Source organism: Crotalus tigris, unplaced genomic scaffold (assembly GCF_016545835.1).
Source record: "Crotalus tigris isolate CLP2741 ecotype Arizona unplaced genomic scaffold, ASM1654583v1 scf7180000019161.1078591, whole genome shotgun sequence".
Lineage (NCBI taxonomy): Eukaryota > Metazoa > Chordata > Lepidosauria > Squamata > Viperidae > Crotalus > Crotalus tigris.
The window spans coordinates 673,573-692,763 of NW_024097408.1; the positions used below are offsets into that span (position 1 = coordinate 673,573).

General features: G+C 40.7%; 1 protein-coding gene across 7 annotated transcripts in view; it reads right to left on the reverse strand.

Annotated features, from left to right (window-relative positions):
• SYT3 (synaptotagmin 3) overlaps window positions 1–3,887 on the reverse strand; it is a 61,716-nt gene extending 57,829 nt beyond the window's left edge. For 6 of the 7 annotated variants that reach the window (XR_005558717.1, XM_039360184.1, XM_039360186.1 and 3 more), the window contains exon 1: window positions 3,574–3,887. The gene's annotated coding sequence lies outside the window, so the exon portion shown is untranslated. Of the gene's footprint in view, window positions 1–1,816; window positions 1,869–3,573 lie in introns of all 7 variants that reach the window. The other variant, XM_039360183.1, reaches the window with a different exon arrangement.
• Window positions 3,888–19,191: the final 15,304 nt, after the last annotated feature.

Consider the following 19,191-nt stretch of genomic DNA (forward strand, 5'->3'; position numbering starts at 1 on the left):
TTGATATTGCATCCCTCACGGTCAAAAACTACTGAGGCAGATATTAGCTGGCATGGTATAGTTGATTTATAAATGTGAGTTGTATCAGGCCTCAGTGCTATTTTTCATTTCTTTTTTTTAAATACATGTATTGTGTTCTTATTCTTGTTCATTACCCAGAGTTCCTCTGGATAGTCAAGCAGTCATATAAATCTGTTTAATAAATCCATGAATACCCTACAGGGTCCCAGTCCTACCCAGGTAACCAGGAATTCCCGCCTTCTTCCCTCCCAATTCTGCAGTTGCCTGCCTGTCTTTCTGCGCTGGTATCTTCAAGTAACATGACCCAGCCCTGTTGCATCCACAGCCATGTCGGATCGATAAGATGTCTTGTTGCTGCCAACATGAGGAATACTACTTCCATCCTGCAAAGTTTTCATGTAACCTTCAAAGGAAGTTTTTTGATTAATTGGCCTCTTTGTTTTTATTTTATTTCTTTATATTCCACCTTTATTATTTTTACAAATAACTCAAGGAAGTGAATATATCCAACACTTCTTCCTATTTTCCCCACAACCACAACTCTTGAGGTGGACTGAGCTGAGACAGAGCGACTAACCCCAAGTCACCCAGGTGGCTTTCATGATTAAGGCAAGACTTTAACTCACAGTCTCCTGCTTTCTTGCCTGGGGCCTTTATCACTAGATCAAACTGAAAGTTGGGGCAGAATTTGAAAAAAAATGATGGAATGATTGTAACCTTCCTTCTAACTTCTGCAGAGTGCCCATTCAAACCATTAACAAAAATTGCAGGGGACCAGGAGAGAGGGGCAGGTTATTAAGATACTAAATATTTTCAGATTAGAGTAGATTTGGAGCCAGGAATCTCAGAATTTTTGGAAAGAAGGAAAAGTGGAAGTAAGGCTTAACGAATAAAGCAAAGGCTCAGTGTTTTAAAGATGGGCAAAACCGATGATCTATCATCTGACAACCAGCAAGGCACATGGGATGAGGATAATAGTCAACAGGTGCAGAAACCAAACTGCAGAAGTTTGTGGTGAAATCTGCACCTGCAGGACCAGTGGGGAAGGTTTTGCAACACCATGCTTTCCCAGAGAGAGGCCCAAATTAAGAGATGGCACAGTCCCTAATTCGATGAGGGAAGAAATTCAGAGTACTCTAGAAGAGGGGTCCCAAACCCCTGGGCCGTGGCCCTTTGGGAACCAGGGCATACAGCAGCGGGCAGCATGCAAAGTTTCATTTGCACATGCATGGGATTAGGTTGCGCTTGCGAAATATCCCCTCCCCCACCGGTCCCTGGTGCTGGAAAGGTTGGGGACCACTGCTTTAGAATCTCTCAGGATATATCTAATGGGTTAGAAGGCTGTAGCTTTAGTTTGAGAAGACTTTGTCTATTAGGGGTAAGCAAATAAAGGATTGGACTTGACTGGACTTCAGAGTGTCATCACTGGGCTTAAACCTGGCAGAAGACTCCCTTAAAACGGCTTAAAAATTAAATTGTGGGGGAAGAGTAATCACAAGTTTCTCTGGCTGAAAAACATTTCTTGACTGCTTTAGAAAGCCTTGTTTCTTAAGAGGGAAGCAAACAAAAACATCTGCACCAAACTAGGACTGACCTTCTTTCCACACAATTGTGTAGATGAGATACACTTTCAGGAAATATTAGTGGAAATCATGCCTTATTTTTCTCTGGTTGGCACAGCACACAACTTATCCACATACATGTACAAAGATATATTTGCATAGTTTGAGAGAGCTAACTCGTTTAGTGGTTAAGTCATCAGGCTAAAAACTGGGAGACTGAGTTCTAGACCCACCTTGCACAGGAAGTCAGCTGGGTAATCTTGAGCCAGTCACTTTCTCTCGGCTCTAGGAAGGAGGCAATGGCAAATCATTTCTGAAAACCTTGCTAAGAAAACTGTAGAGACTTGCCCAGGTAGTCTCCAAGAATTTTAATGATTGAGGATAGTGGTCCACAAATAATGGTAATATTATATTAATATGTGATAAATTTCCAACAAGATATTATTTGGTAGAGAAACTTATATTTCCTCAGCATGAGTAATGCACGACAGATTATGTTCTCTAGGTGCATCACTGTCATATATGCAGCCCATTTCTTTCACTAAGGTTGAATAAAAAAATTATTATCAAATAAACTTCATTTTATGCTACCTGTGCTCAGATACTCAAACCTGGAACCCACTCACTTATCTACATATATTTAATTTTTGCATATCTTTTAGCTGAGGAGGAACAGAGCTGAACTGAGGCACTGTAACACTCACACGCATACAAGCACAAAGGTTGTTACTAGAATTCAATTTATTTCACGCAGACAAACAGCTGTTCCATCACACTTGCACTTTTAATGTGTACACAAACCAAGTGTGAAACACAATTGTGTTACAAACAAACCTTTCCCTGGAAAGGCTGTTGATGGACAAGTTTCATGCCCAATACCAGAAGCAAATGTGATCTCCCAGTAAGTATAATATATTAATATGAATTGTATTGTTCTATGCCTGTTACAAAATCAGTCCATCTGCCTATGCCATGCTGAGGCATATCAGCAGGTCTGCGTGCACACAGCATGCTCTTTCCCTTCGGGATACACTCATTCCCTTTGCCAAAGGAGGCACGGCCTTTTCTGGCGTTGCCCCCCCCCCCCGCGCCATCTCTCTTTCCAAGCTGTTGCCTCCCCTCCTCTTGTACGCTCACTGGCACACAGGAGGCCGGTGCTGGCTGCGATATGTGCCCCTAATCACATTAGCAGCGTGTTGGCACAACAGCCGCCCCGGGAGGCTGGCCTATTGTCTGCGCCCTGACGTGCTGAGCCCCGCCAGCCGCCTCCTAATTACACCCTCCGCCTGGCAAGGGTGTGTGGATGAGGAAACCCCCGTAGAGTCAAAACGTGCTGCCCCGTACCTGGCCTCTTCATTCCTGCCAACAGCAGGGCCCATTTTTGAATGGATGCAGCTGTTATGCATCCCCCTTTCTCTCAAAAATGCAAATTAAAACACCTGCTGCCCCCCAAACTTGTTCCCTTCGTTCCATTGCGTCCCATGCATGTCCTCGATCTCTCTGTCCCACCTTGATTTCTTTTTCTTCTCCATCCCCAGGATCTTTCCCTCTCATCTTTTCCACCTGACTCTGGACTCATACTAGGGCCCCACCGGTGCTTGCCTCCCGGGCCTGGATCCCGACCTCCACCCCAATCTTCCAGCTGCACCCCATCGCATGCCTCAGCTCCTGCTCCTCCTTCTCAGTTCCACCTGCATGCCATGACAGCCCCCTTCACCAACTCCATCCTCTTTCCTCCCCCCCCCCAAGATCTCCTCTCCCCAGCCACCCAACCCGTATCGTTTCTCCCATCCTGCACCTTTTTTCTTTTCTCTACATAGCAGACAAGCCCCTCCGTCTGCCCGCCTTCACCCATATGCAACCAAGCCCCACTTTTCCTCCCTTTTCCCCTCAGACCCGATCGCATCAAGCAGCAGCCTCCCTGCTCAGCCGGAAGGCGCAGCAGCGGCAGCAGACGCTCTTTTGTCTGCTCATATTGCCTGTTCCTTACCTGCAGAAGCGAGACGCCCGAGAAGCCGACTCTGGGCAAAGGACAAGCGGCTGGTTGCGCTCCACTACTGTTGCCTTCCTCGCCGGCTGGCCGTGGAAGCTGGTGCTGGGAGCTGAAGTCCGACCACTAGAGGGCGCACGCAGAAAAAAAGGGACGGAGGGGGGCGAAGGGGGCGGTGGAGACGCGAGCGAGGGAGCTGCGGCAGCCCCTTTGCCGGACTAGATGCGGTGGGTCGGGGGGCGGCACCGCAAGGGCTGGCGGCGGGAGGGAGGAGAAAGGAGAGCCAGGGCTGGCCAGGCTAATTAGAAAGGTGGTAGCGGTGGTGGCGGCGGCAGAATATGTGGTCCCCGCACAATCTGTGTGCAGAGGGATGAAGGATGCATGCAGTGGCACACCCAGCGGCTCCCGTGCAGTTTCGTGGCTTTCAGGTTGGGGGGCGGGGAGAAGGGCACCTCTCGTTCGCCCAAGGCTATTCTGGGAGGCTCGCAAGCGGAAGGACGGAAGCCAGAAGGGTGCAGTATTGTCGTGATGTATTCAGATTCAGAAAGGCAACGCCGTGGCGAACTTTCGAACTTGTCTAGAAGGCGGCGTCCTTTCATGGATAGGATTTAGCAGATGACCGTATTTCATCCCAACCTTCCTTTTGTTGGACGTTGCTCCTTAAAGCACACAACCACGGCCAGCAAATGAAAAAGACCATGGAACATATTCCCCCTCTCGGCCTCGGAATCGCCCAAGGGAAGAAAGGATCTCTTTCCTTGCCACTGGGCGCCCCTTACCCGAGGCCCCAGTGGCAGCCTTTTAGCAGCTATGGGATGAGGAGAAGAAAACTCCATAGACTTCAGTTTCTCTTGTCAGACCCAGCTCAGCCTTCCTCAGCTGGGCATCATCTAGAGGGGTAATTCTCATAATCCCCTGCCAGTACTCCTCTGACTGGGCAGTGGGAGGGGTGGTTTAATAATGGAGATGCCAAAATGGGGATGGCTAGCGTGGTTATTATCGGAAAAGAACTGGCTCTGCAAATGTCCTTCTTAGGCTAGATCCCTATTGCTGGATCTCTATGATTCCTTAAAGAAGCTGTACTGTATGAACCTAAATTAGTACAGAATCATAAGTTGGGAATTTAAAGCAGGCGTCAAAATTCCAAACGTGTTTCCTTAAAACTTACTGCCATAAAAATCAGCAGGACTAGGTTTTGAGAGAGTATATCTAGTGTGGCAGCATAAATGAAAATCAGTGTGGTATGTTCTACTTTTCAACAGAAAATATTTCTCATTATATGAGACACAGCTTCTGAAATTCATTTTGCCTTTTTTCCTTTCTGCCTGCTAAAAAAAAATATGGGATGATCACATGTTGTACTCATCTATTTCCCATGACTTACAAAGTCACTGGATGATTTAGCAGTTAAGTCAAACCAAATAAATTATATTATGGCTCATCAATGACTAGTAATTCAAACTAGATAATAAAAAGCATAATTTGGCATTCTCACCAATTATAATGGGATACTTAACACACTCAGTTTCTTTTTTTTAAAGTTAAATGTCGTTCATCTTTATTAGAATTAAATCATTTGAAGTGCATTGTTATGTGATCAGGATTCTGATTGTGCAGTTATTCTGTCCACTGAAGCTGCCTTTTCCACAAAAATTCTGGCTTTCTAGGATACTAGATCTAGGCTGCAAAAATTCAAGTGGCCCAAAAGGTACACAATTGTATCTTTTTGCTGCCATCTCCTGGTTGTCTGGATTTTTTTACACATCTTGGGTCAGAGGTTTTGGAGAATTGCCATATCTAAACTTCAAAAATCTGAACCACCACTAGGCATGCAATTGAGTTTCTATATCTCTTTGCTGCCATCTTATCGTGGCTAAATTATTGCAACCTACAGAAATCAGCACAGTATGTGTAAGATGTGGAGTCTGACATTTCGCTGCAAGATATTTCCATGGCTGCCTCATTATAATCAAGAAGAAATACACCCCATGCTGATATATATAAGTGATTAGATTGACAAAATGGCATGTTATAAACTACAGTTTACAAATTAGAGTAGTCAGGATCAAAACCAAAATGAAGGAAACAATATTGTAGTTGTAGTAAGTAGTTGTAGTAAGCTCAACACACACACACACACACACACATATATATATATATGTGTGTGTGTGTGTGTGTGTGTGTGTGTGTTGAGCTTATACACATTACTACACTACAATATTGTTTCCTTCGTTTTGGCTTTGATCCTGACTACTCTAATTTGTAAACTGTAGTTTTTAACATGCCATTTTGTCAATCTAATCACTTATTCTAAAACCAAAGCTAAACTTACTAGGAAATCCAAATGAATATCAAGAGAATCTAGTTTCTGCAATGTGCATGCATTAAATACCTTGAGCAAATTAAAATATTTTATCTTATTTTTTAAATTTTGCACTTAAAAATCCCCCATATTGTATTGCATAAAGCATTAAATTGTAGGTCACTGCAGAGTGTTGTGGCTTTGCTTCATGGCAACATCTTGTTCATTCAGGTGTTTAAAACTTGCAGTTTCAAGAAATCTTCCCTATGTACTTGCCTGTCAAATAATGCTAGACAATTCCTGAAAGAAAGAACATTGGGATCCTCAGAAATCTGAATTAAATGCTGAGTATGGCATTTGGTGTTCCACCCTCCTCCCCCTTGCTGAAAGATAAACACTCCCTGGTAATAGATGGGCCAGAATTACTATAACGATTCTTATTAATGTTTGTGTGTGTGTGTGTGTGTCTGTTACACTAAAGACAGCCATCTGTGCAGGCACCACATGCTGCAGTTTGATGGTACATTGGGAAACCACCTGGGTATCTTTGCTCTATGGAACAAGGTATTGCTAACATCACACTATGGAAGGTATTCTTGTTTATCTAATGAAAACACTGGGGGGGGGGGGAAGCAACAACTGGAAATGCAGCATCTCTATACACAGACTCCAAGAACTCATAGCACTGAGCATGGGAGAAATTTATTTTGCCTTTGCACAGACTGCATAGATTAAGTGAAGCACCTTCCCTTTGTTCTATATATCCTGTGGTATATAGTGTGGTTGTGCTAATATATTAAGCTAGTGTTTCTCAACCTTGGCATATTTAAGATGCATGAATTTTTGCTGGGAAGTTCTTGGAATTGAAGTCCACACACAAATGGTTGAAAAATACTGTATTAGACTAAGCTAAAGATGGCATGTTTAGTTTCAGGTGATTGCATATGTTTGACTTCTGTTTTCTCAACCAGCCTCCACAGCAAAGGGAAAGGGATTGTTGAGTCCATCCTCTAATGGACACTTGTCCTACTTTGAAAACATAATATTTCTGGTTCCCCAGCTCAACCCTGCTAACTAGAGTATCATAAATTGAAAGGACCAGCCAGCTTGATCTGACCAGCTGGATTCAGAATCTGACAAAAGAGCAATATACTGTACCAATTCTCTTCTTCTAGATTATCGGACTGGCCAGTCTAGGAGAACTATGGTGGGCAGATCCAGCCAAAGAGTATAGATCATCCTTGACTAATAACCACTCATTTAATGACTATTCAAATTTATGATGGTGCTGAAAAAAGTGACTTATGACGTACTCACATTTACAACTGTTGCAGTGTCTCCATGATCATGTGATCAGAATTTTGACAACTAGTATACATTTACAATGGTTGCAGCATCCTGTGGTCACAGGATCATCCTCTGTGACCTTCCCAGGCGGCCTCTGACAAGTACAGTCAATAGAGGAAGCCAGATTTATTCAATGATCACATAATTTGCTTAAAGAACATGTTAAAAACATCATAAAATCAGGATTTACTCAATTAATGACTGCAGTGATGGAAATTTCAGTTCTAATTGTGGTTGTAAGTTGAGGGCTACCTGTACTAGCAAAAGCAATGATTGGTAGAGATCCCTATTTTCTCTATTTCAGTCGCCATTCCCAAGTAAAGCAGTGCCTGTGCCATGTGTTGTCTTTTTGTACACGTGTGAGCCTGTAGGAATGTTACCTCATATAAATTTCTTCCCCTCTTTGCTATGGCAAGCAGCTTCAAAATTGTGGGTTTCTGTCTTCTGGTAAGAACCTCTATATTACTCTTACCTTCTGTAGCTGAACCCTGTGTAAAATGAATCACTTCTGGAAAAGTCTTGCTTCATCTTTTATCTCATTGAACTGAATGTGTTATTCTCTATACTCCTTGACTTTTTCTCCTTGAATTAGATAATTAAATTCACTATTGATTAAATACTGCTTATTTGATTGCTTTGCATGCTAACCTCAACTTTTCTTTGTGCTGCACTCCTAAACATTTTAACTGTTTATTAATGTATTATCCTATATACCATTGGACTACAATGTTATTTAATAAATTGTATTGATAGGTGTCTAATTATAGTGTTATTTCCAAACTTCCAGAAAATATGTACTTCTTTAATATTTATAATGTTAAGGTGTCCCCCCCCAAATGCTGTGAAAAATCCCAATTCAGAAGAACATGTTATTAATTCACATGCCTTAACATGGTGCAGAATGCCCCACCATCATACATATGTGCATAAACAGTCACGTGATTGTGCATATACCCATAATCTCTCTCTCTCTCTCTCTCTCTCTCTCTCTCTCTCTCTCTCTCTCTCTCTCTCTCTCTCTCTCTCTCTCCCTCCCTCCCTCCCTCCCCCCCCTCTCTCTCTCTCTCTTGATGAGTTCATCTATCATAGTATGCTATAGATGGAATCACACAATAGGTTAAAAACCATGCAAATCTTTATGGCTTTGCACACAATCTTTGCAACTAGATTGTAATCAGCCTTCTCTATGAGTTTTCATGCATTCAGTTGTCACAGAGAACATGAATATTAAATATGTATACTTGATCACACCCAAAGCTACTTTTGAAGGAAGCATCCTTTCTTTGATGAATTCCAAAAGCCAGACCCTGTGCTTGCTTTATACAACTTTTCTTATTTTGAATTCATTGGCACCATATCTTGTTGCCCTTATTAGTTCTTTCTTCTTCCCTGCTGTCTTATTCCATAAAACTGGAAATAGATAGACATTCAGTATATTGAACTGCAATTCTGGCCTTTCTTGTTCCTGGATCCCAGTAACATCTGATCTGTGCCCTGTGTTCATTGGGGTGAGAATTAGCCTTTTTTAAAAAAAAAATCAGCAAAAATGAAAATCCTGCCCCTTATCCCCCCAACCACACTTTTTTTTTGGTTCTTTTGTAGAATCCCATATAGTTGATATAAGTTTTTCTCTTATTTGTGCTTGTGATGCTGAAGGCTACAGCAGATGGAGATCTGCACATCTGAAGGTTCCTCAGCCAGAGAAGGCTATCTATAAAAATATATGATACTAGAATAGTAGCTGGTTGCATATTTAGTACAGAATTCATTGTTTCAAATTCATTTTCTCCTAAGCACTGCATGGTTTTCAAGGGGATCATTGCAACGCAACCTTAAAGATTGTTTCTGCATTGCATAGTGCAGATGTGCAATTAACTCTGCATTTGGAATATTTTGATAAAATTGAAAATGTATGTTACAAAATGAATAGTCACTGTGGTGCAGGGCTTTAAAGTATCAGGAAAATCCATGTTCCAGCACCCCGTCAGCCACAGAAGCTCACTCTGGGTAAGTCATTCTCTTTCCCAATCCAATCTACCCTGTTCTGGGAACAGCAGGAGGGAGTGCTATGTTCTCTGTCTTGAAATTCTGGATGAAAAATATTCACAAATAAATAAATATTAACTCTGAACTGACTCCATTAAATCCTCTTTTTGAATCCAAAAATTTTGCAGCCATTGTAGCAATGACTCTTTCTCCACATGTCTGATATCTTTTCCCTGCTATGTCCATATAAGGTTGCTTTCATGAAAACAGACTTGGTACCAGATGAACCTAACTATATCAATGCTAATATTTTCCCTCTTATTCCAATGCCATTGTCCAGGACAGCCTCAAAGTGTAGAAAAATTGTTAGAACACAAGACAGATCAGTAAATTTCATGATGGGAGAGATCCTTACCATCTCAAGAACAAGTGAATGGTATTTCAAATCAACAGTGAGCTATAAAATAAGGTGGCATTTAGATCCTAAAAAATTATCTTGTATGTACCTCAATTTACAACCCAAATGTTGGAGATGTGGTAATACGGATGCAACATATTTTCACGTTTGGTGGAATTGCAAAAAAGTAAAGGCTTTTTGGATTATGATTTGGTGGAACATTCAAAAGATTTTTAAAAGGAAGATAAAGTTTACTCCTCAATTATTCCTATTGGGTATTTTTGTGGATTTAGATGACAAAGAAACTATTTTAATGTTGAATTTATTAACTGCAGCAAGGTTATTAGTAGGTTCCTATTGGAAGAAAGATTCGTTGCCTACTTTAGAAGAATGGATATCTAAAGTTTCTAATTTTGCAGAAATGGCAAAAATTTCTGCTTATTTAAAGGATCATACACAAGAAAGATTTATTATTGTATGGAGAAGATGGATAGATTATATTCAGAAGAAGTACGGGACTACAAAGTTTCATTTATTTTATGAGTAAATTTTATAGTAAATGTTGTATAACAGACTTGTTTATGATGATGTAATTTAAGGGGAGTTAAGGGCTAAGTATGATTTTTTTTCTTCTTTTCTTTTTTTATTGTATATTGTTAATTTTGTTATTAATAACCCTGTACTCTGCTCTGGGAAGTGAGGGGGGTTGAGGGTGGGTGGGTGGGAGAGTGGGTGGATGGGTAAATAGGTAGAATAGGATAATATAGATATGGTAATTTATGAGAGAGGTGCTGCTTGGGCTCTTCCCCTATGCTATACTCCTGTATTTGAGAGGGATGAGAGAGGAGGAAGGTGAAGGGAGGAAGTAGGATGGCAAAAGGAGAAGGGGAGGGGAAGAGAGTAGGTGGGAAGGAGAGAAGGAGGAGGGAAGTAGGGAAGGTATTAGAGAGGGTGGATGCGGCATGGGGGGAAGGAGCAAGCGGCACCTATGATTATGGTGATGGTTATTTTGTAAAGTGAATTTTGCTGTATATGTTGAATAAATGGAAAATAAAAAAAAATTTATGAAAAAAAAACAGTGAGGAAAGGCTACTGATGGATTCCAATTTCAAAGTTAGACGTTCAAGAAAAGAAATTTTATGACCTTTCCCCTTGGAATGTACAGTTTGCAGCTTGTAACCTTCTTTTTACATATTTGTTGGTTTGATTGGTTTCTATAGTTGCTCTTCTCAACCAGTGATGCTGGATAGCATACATAAGACATAAAAGCAATTCAAACAATTCAAACAAAATGCAAAATAAATATATATGGCACCAAGTAAAGCTGTTATTGTGGGTGTTCATACAGCCAAGAAAAGGGACACTTAATGCACACAGGGCCTCCAGCTCAGGCATACAAGTAAGTCTTCATAGCCTTACTAAAGGGTGGCAGGCTTGGGATCATCGTGATTTCTGAAGGGAGAATATTCCAGAGGGCAGGGGCTATGGTAGAGAAGACATGTCTTCTGGTTCCTGCCAGCTAATGTTCCTTGGCTGATGGAACCTGCAGCAATCCCATCCTGCCTGACTCGAGTGGGTTTTCACTTTTTAGGTGTCTTTCAGTATACACAACACAATATACTTTTTGGGAGAATCCAACTTTAAAGACATTGGCATGCATTCCATCATTTGTCAGCATGTTGGGTCTCATCAGAAATATTTCTCCTGATGCTCATTTTGCTGTCCCTTTTTGTGTGATTTGCTGAGTACAGCAACTGCCCTTGAGCTTTCTGCTGATTTACAGCATAAGGTTTTACTTTTATTTCACCGTTTTCCAAAGGCCTGTGCTTTATGACACCCAGAGGACAGCAATTAATAGGAAGCAGGGTGACTGGGAAAGGCGGCACTGTGATCAGTTACTTCCCCATAGGCCAACTACTTTGTACATGTGTGTGTGTCATTTCCAAAATGCAAGGGACAATGGCATATGCTTGCTTAGAAGCCATCATTTTAAATCTAAAATATCACACACCTAACATTAGACATCTTAAGAGGCTTGTTATGGTTATTTTATCAAAGCACTGGTTAATGAAAATACCTATTGGCTGATTTTGTACATTGCATTTTGCAATGTTCCTGGCTTTATAATTTATTATTATTAAGCATGGCTTGATACATTTTACTTTACATTTATCCAATATAACTAGCTATCATGATCTGTAAACCATGATGTCTGGTTGAACATAATATGTAAATTTAGTTAATTTAGTAAATTTGCAATATTCAGTAAACCTGGTTAAAACAAACATGGTTAAATGTGTTGGACAAACTCAGTAAGTGACTGCTCCGAATTCCCCTGGTAAGTTTCTTAGCTGAGTAAGGATGTGAATTCAACATTGCATCAAAGTTCATTGCCTAGATGAACTTGTCATACTGCAGGTGGGATTCTGCTAGAACTACAACTCCCAGAACTTCTCACTTGCATAGTCATAATACTAAAGATGTTGAGAATTTGGGGAAAAATCAGAGAAGAGCAACTAAGATAATCAAAGGCCTGGAGACTAAAACAAACAAAGAATGGCTGCAGGACTTGGGACTGGCTAGTCTAAAGAAAAAAGATATAGGGGAGACCTGATAGCAATATTCCAAGAAGAAGGATCACATTATTCTCCAAAGCACCAGAGGGCAAGACAAGAAACAATGGTTGGAAACTAATAAGAGTTTCCAAGAGAGAAGCAAACTGGAATTAAGGAGAAACTTCCTGACAGTGAGGACAATTAACCAGTGGAACAGCTTGCCTCCAGAAATCGTGGGTGCTCCATCACTGGAGATTTTTAAGAAGAGGCCAAACAGTCACTTGTCTGAGATAGTGTAGGTCCTCCTACTTGAGCAGGGGGCTGGACTAGAAGACCTCCAAGGTTCCTTACAGCTCTAATTTATTCTAACAAGGACACAAGTTTGGAAACTGTTGGCTTAAAGGGATGCATGAAAATATTTATACTCTTAATTAATTATACAATAGCAACAAAGAGTCTAGGTTACTAGGTACCAATAATTCTTTAACTCCTGCTAGGCATTCACTGGCCAATGATAGGCAAGCCATTCTCTCTTGGCCTCATTATACCATCTGTAGTATGGAATAATTGATAATGGTCTGAGCTGCTTTATAGCAAAGTCTTTCAAACTGGGTTATTCCCCTGGGGAGTTGTAAACATATTTGTGTGTTTTGGAGCCTGTGCATTCAGAGCTGGAACATTGGCAAAACTTATTCCAGCTTTGCCTGGGCAATCCAGAATGTCCAAACAAAATGGAGAATAATACCCAAAGCAAATTCTGTCAGTGCCATTTCTTCCAGAGCCCAGGACAGTGAGACCTTGGCAGATATAGTAAAAAATGTGCTCAGCCTGATCTTCTATTTGACCAGAAGCAGCCCTGGAGGTGCCACTGATGTCAGAGGAATATCTAGGAGCCAAATTGCTGCTGAGGGACCTCCAGCTTCCCTTTGCAGCAGCCACCCTGCTCCTGTGATTTCTAAGTCAGCCTCTGGATCACCTGCATCACCCTCACTTAAGGCAGGCTTTTGTTAGTGAAGATGAATTGCTCCAACCTGTCAGGAGAGCCACTGGTGAAAAGAACTGATAGGCCAATATCTGTTTCTCCTAGTAATACATCTTTGCCTACTAGAATGGGCAATTGTAAGGTCAGGCAACATTTTTTTTTCAGTTATGCCCCAGCAGTCTGTTGGGAAGCCCTCTGTGAAGCTACAAGTCAAGATCTAAAGCAGTGTTCCTCAATGTTGGCCATTCTAACATGCGTGGACTTCAGTTCCCATCCAGCTTGCCGGTCTACACACTGATCTAAAGGATTTTCTGTAACTTAAAGAGCAGCAAATTGCTTGTGCGGGCTTTGCTCAGATGCTGAAATTGCTAGCGACAAATAGCATCAGGAAACTCATAAAGAGGGGAGATGGGGCCAAGGAGATGAGATATTTTTTCCTGGATCACAAAATTTTGGCGTTATTGTCAGTCAAATCTCACTACCTCCACCCTCAGATTGTACATTTGGTAATGCTTTCAATGCCAAATTGCTTAGTTACAGTCACTGGTTAAGGAAAATAGGTCGAATTCACCTTTAGTCTTAGACAGCATGTGTAAAAAGGATTTGGAGAAACTGGTACAAGGTTGTCTATGCAAAACTGGAAAGCTGTCAGAAGTAACTGTCACTTTGCTCCCTGCTTTACCTGGATAAATTGACAACTGTTTCACCAAGTAAAATGGTAGACAAAGCCCCATTAAGGGAAAGTTAAACCTATCCATGATAAAGTGAGTAGTGAAGTAGGAACACTGTCAAAACTTGTCACAGGTTTGTCTGGCCAAGCTTGCAATGAACTTCATCATATAAAGAGCCCCAGCAAGTATTGAAAGATGGCTAAACCCCTGAGTATAGCTATCTGTCAAAACCATTTGCCAAGCATAGTCATTCCATTATTTATGACTCTGTTATTTATTTAGTCTTATATACGAATGGGGTCACCAAATGTACTTATCATTTAAGAGATAATGGTATCAGAAAAGTTTGAGAATTTCTGCAGAACTCAGTAAAATGCTTTGAGCCTTCCAAAATGAAATCAAATGCTAACAGTTGTAATTCTTGAAGGGCACTGGGCTCACTTCCCTGTGTACATAGCAAAGGCAACTCATTTTAATATACAAACTGGGTACAGATGATCTAGTCCCTAAGGAGCATATGCATGCTTCCTTCAAAATGTTTAGCTGCACTTTTGTCAATAGAAGTGTGAGGTACATAATAAATGTATGCAGTGCTTTTTTTGTAAAAAAAAAAAAAAAGGTGCCGGAACTCACACATCATACAACCCGCCTTGTCTACCCTACAAGGTTCTATCCAAAAAAGGTGCCAGAACTCTGTTCTGGGCGTTCTATGACAAAAAAAGCCCTGAATGTATGTGTTATAATTTTTCATAATATAGATTAGCTTATATTTTATAAAAACTATTTAGAACCAGTATTTTAAGGTATAATTATATAGCTAAAGTCCAGCCATATTTAACCTTGCTAAAGTGATGATATACATAACTTTTGGTTTGAAGCAGGCATTAGTTAAATTGTATAGATAGGCAAGGGAACAGGGTTAAAACATTTGTATCATCCAGCTTAGACAAACAGGCTCCTATTGTGAGCTGAGTTGGTGGAATGTCACGAACATGAAAAGGGAAAGATAAAGGTAAAACAAAGGAGAATTATTAATTGTACAGCTGCAGTGTCTAATAATTTTACTAGGCGATTGGAAAGTATGGGACAAGACTGGACCTACCAACTGGGTCTGGAAAAGAAGGCTGTGATGCATTCTACCAGGCAGATATAAAGGTTTTTGCTGAACTAATCTGGGTGTGGCCCTTTGCTTGCAAGTAGAAGGGTCCATCAGCCTTTGCAAACTCTTCAATAAAACTTTTTTTGTTTTCCAATACCTTTGAAGTGGAATTCATTTCATTCCTAACAGAAACACAAGAGGAGAGCTTTTTTCTAAAGGCACTTCTCTGTCATTCCTGTTGCTGATATGTTGCTGTCTGAATGGCACCAGTACATAATAGGCTAATCCAGGCTGACATCCAAGCCCGAAGGGTGATGCTGCCATCAGAAAAGGCAATTATTCAGGGCATGAAGGGAAAATCCAGGAGAGACACAAGGAAGACAGTTAAACCAAACTGGTTGTTTTAAAAGAGGGAAGCCTAGGGTTCTCCCCATCCCTGCTTTTATTCTTGAGCGAAGGTTGGAATCGGGAAGAAAAATAAATTTATGTCCCATTCAGTGGGAAGTAATACCATTGACGGCTGGCAATTTTTAATCCTGTTGATAGCTAAATAATTTTATAGCTGGAATTTTTGAGCCATATCTTGGCTGCAGCACCATATTATCCATCATACTATAGGAATTCTGACCTCTGACCCCTTTTATTTATTTATTTATATTTTATTTTAATCTTTTATCTTTTATTTATTTTTTATTTGTTTGTTTGTTTATCACATTTATTATTATAAATAACTCAAGATGGCAAACATACTCCTTTCTACTTCTATTTTCCCCACAACAAGAACCCAGTGAGATGAATTGGACTGTGAATGATTGGCCCAAAGTCATCCAGTCAGCTTTTCATGCCTAAGGCAAACTAGAATTCACAATTTCCTGGTTTCTAACCTGGTGCTTTAATCACTAGACCAAACTGGCTCTCTTTCTTATAATTTTCACCATCTCTCTGCCTTCCCCCATCCTTCAATCCACTTCTCTAGTTTTGTATCCCAAGTTTGCCTTTCTTTCTCAGGAGAAAACTTAGGAATTGTGGCTTTTTTTACTCTTCTTATGACCCAAGGCAGCATTAGGAACAGGAGATACTTTCTTTCTCAGCCCTCTCTCTCAACACACAATCTCTCATTTGCCCCCCTCCCACCCTTGGGAGACAAAGTCCTTGCTTGGAAGAATTCAGAATTAAGACAGAAGGGCAGGAATATGGCCCTTATTTCCACAGCAACTATAACCATGGCAACAGGCCAGCCAATCAGTCACTTCCCCTCCACTTTGGATAGCTCTTTGGATGGAAACAAAAAAAAAAAGGGAAGCTGGTTACCGATATATAGGTCTCCCGCTTGCAATGGAGAAGAAAGCCTTTTCTTTGACAGTCAGGATAGACAGCAAGCAATACTTAAGGCATAACGGGGATCAGAAGATTTGCTTTGCAGCCAAAGAAAGTTGGGTAAGGATGAAGTAGACTATGGAGGGAAACTGTTCTTTCCCTCATGGATTAGAAGTAGATGAGTCTGTCAAACCTGAAGCCAGTTTCACCTGCATATCCTTTTCTCAGTTCTCTGAGGATGAAAACACCCTAAGCTTGCAGCAGACAGGTTTAATTTCCCTTGCAAGGAGGCTTCCTGCATTTCACAATATGAGTTTTGTTTATGTATACATTTTATAAACAATAATATAGGTTAAGAGGGGTGGAGCTTTAACATGACTGCTTCAACAATAAATCAAAATCCTCAGTTTCCACTTCTCCATGGGGACAAAGAACACCCCAAAATGCAATAGGCTCCTCAGAAACCAAAGACTCAGCTTCTAGTTCTTTCTGATTCAGCATTTGGACTTCAGCCTTTTATTATAATGATTTACAAACCATCATTAAAGCCGGCTCTTAGCAGCAACCAACCAGTCTACTTAGTTTCCATGTAACATATAGATTCTACTTTACCTGATATCAAGAAGACACTTGCCTAGCCTAGTCAAGATTAATAAGGTAATCTTTGGCCAGTATTTATCCTACAGTACTATGGTCTCTGGAAATCATGTGATCAACCATCATAGTTACTTGATACTTCTCAGAACTTGCAGCGGCATGTTCATCTCTCTGATGGAGGAAAGGGACCGTGAAAGGATGCATGAGTCAGTGCAGGCATACATATTTGGGTGCTTGACAACCCCTTACAACCTGAGCACAACAATGTTCAGAGGCATCCTTAACTGGGCATCATGGGGAGAGAGGTTAGAGTCAATGATGAAAGCAATATCAGAACAACAGTTCCCATTCTTTTGTCCAGACGTGATGACATTGCCTATACATATGAGAAGCCGGAGATGATGACACGGTTGAATCTGTCATTAGCCCCTGCAGATGCCTTTGGTACTCCCTCAAGTAACCAAGAATTGAATTGAAATTTGGTTTCTGAAAATGAGTTTCTTTTCTTCAGTCCCATTTAAAGAAAGTCTCAGGTGATGAAAATAGACTCTGCCAAGAGCTATTCCACCAAACATTGTTAGGAATGTAGATTTTACTATTAGATAATTTCTGATTTGCTCAAAAATCTAGGATTTCAGAAACAGAGCATGCCTTAATTGTATAAAGCAGTCTTCTTCCCATCAGGATCTCATTTAAAAAAAGCAAGATGGTTATTGCAAAAATGCAATCAAAACTCCACATGGTTTTTGTGCAGTTATCACAGAGCCCATTGCTCTGAGCAGCAATCATCTTGTCTCCTACATGTGAAAATCAAACTCAGAAGAAAAGGAGAACACTCTATGTGTGCTAGCTATTGGCGATGATTTACATCTACTGCATCAAAGATATTGGTTATGGAAGAGAAATGACTAAGTAGATTTTGGTGGATGAAGTGACTAAGATAGAAGTGTTTGCTCTCCCTCTAGGTGAGAGATGGGTAGTGGAAGAAGGCAATGGTAAATTTAATTGCTCCAGTCTTAGGCCTAGAAATTTCTTTTATGCCATTGTAGGGAGTCAGTACACCCTCCCCAGAGAATGAAATATTTTAGGGAACATTAAAAAGCCAGGATAAAATATTTTCCCTAAAGGAGAAATGGAGGTGAAAAATCTTAAGCAGAAACTGAGCAGCCAGCTCTTTAAGAATGCAGATTTGGTAATCCATTCAGGAAGACTGGGGGCAGGAAACTTAGAATTGAGGGGATTAGAAAAACAAAGACTCCTAAAATTTACATTCCCCTACCCAAATTCTAAGGACAGGACATGACCTTTAGGATATAATAAAATTAACCCACCACCATTGGAATACCAAAAGGGCACACTCAAGCTCAGGTCAAAGTACATTGCACAGGAACAAATACCTCAAATACAAAGCCCAAAGAAGGTATAAAAACCCACCCACTCTCAACTCCATTTGGTCAGCTGTCTCAGAACCGCATGCTGTTGCAGGTTCTGCTCATCAATAAATAGGAACCTTCTTTCTTAAGCAGTCTCCATTTTTATTTCCAGCGTCTTAGCCTCCATTTTATTTACTCCCAGCTTGGAATTAGACCTGACGATGTTTCTTTCAACACCATAGTGACAGCTGGAATAATTTGAGGCTGTAGAGCAGCATTTCTAAATTTGGCAACTTCAAGATGTACGGACTTCAACTCCCAGAAGTCCACATGTCTTAAAGCTGGCAAGCTTAATTCCCTCATACTGGCTGGGGAATTTTGGGAATTGAAGCCCACACACTTTAAAGTTGCAAGCTGTAGAGTAATATGTGTTTTGTACTGCTAACTCAATTTGGGATCACTGAGTATTGAGACAGAAGAAATCTGCAAAGCAGATTGACCAGGAAGACTTTATTGAGGAGATGTTTAATTGCATCTTCCTTGTCTTATATATGATACAAACCAGGCCATCTTGTTAAACTGTAACATAATTTATTTGTTCAGGGATAGAATATTCTATAAACCCAGTAGCTGGGTAATCTTGAGCTAGTGTACTCAGAAATGGAATGCAATCTGTGAAAGCTTATCCATTAGCTTTCTTAGATGTCCTAAATGGCAAAAAACCAGGAGATTACAATGATGTGTGTTGTTTATTCACACATCATTGTAATTCTGAGAATGCTTTCTGTTTCTCTTGCATTGCGGAAAAGCTACCACTTATTATACCAGGCAAGCTGAGCTGTAGCCAGACAAGAACAAGACCTGGTACAACATCGATGCTACTGTACAGCTCTAGAAATCCACAGTAGCTCTTGCTGGATATGTGAGTTGGCTAAGAAACAGAGGGGTGAGAGACAAAACTTGGCAACAGGAAAAGCATCCAGTTATAGGCA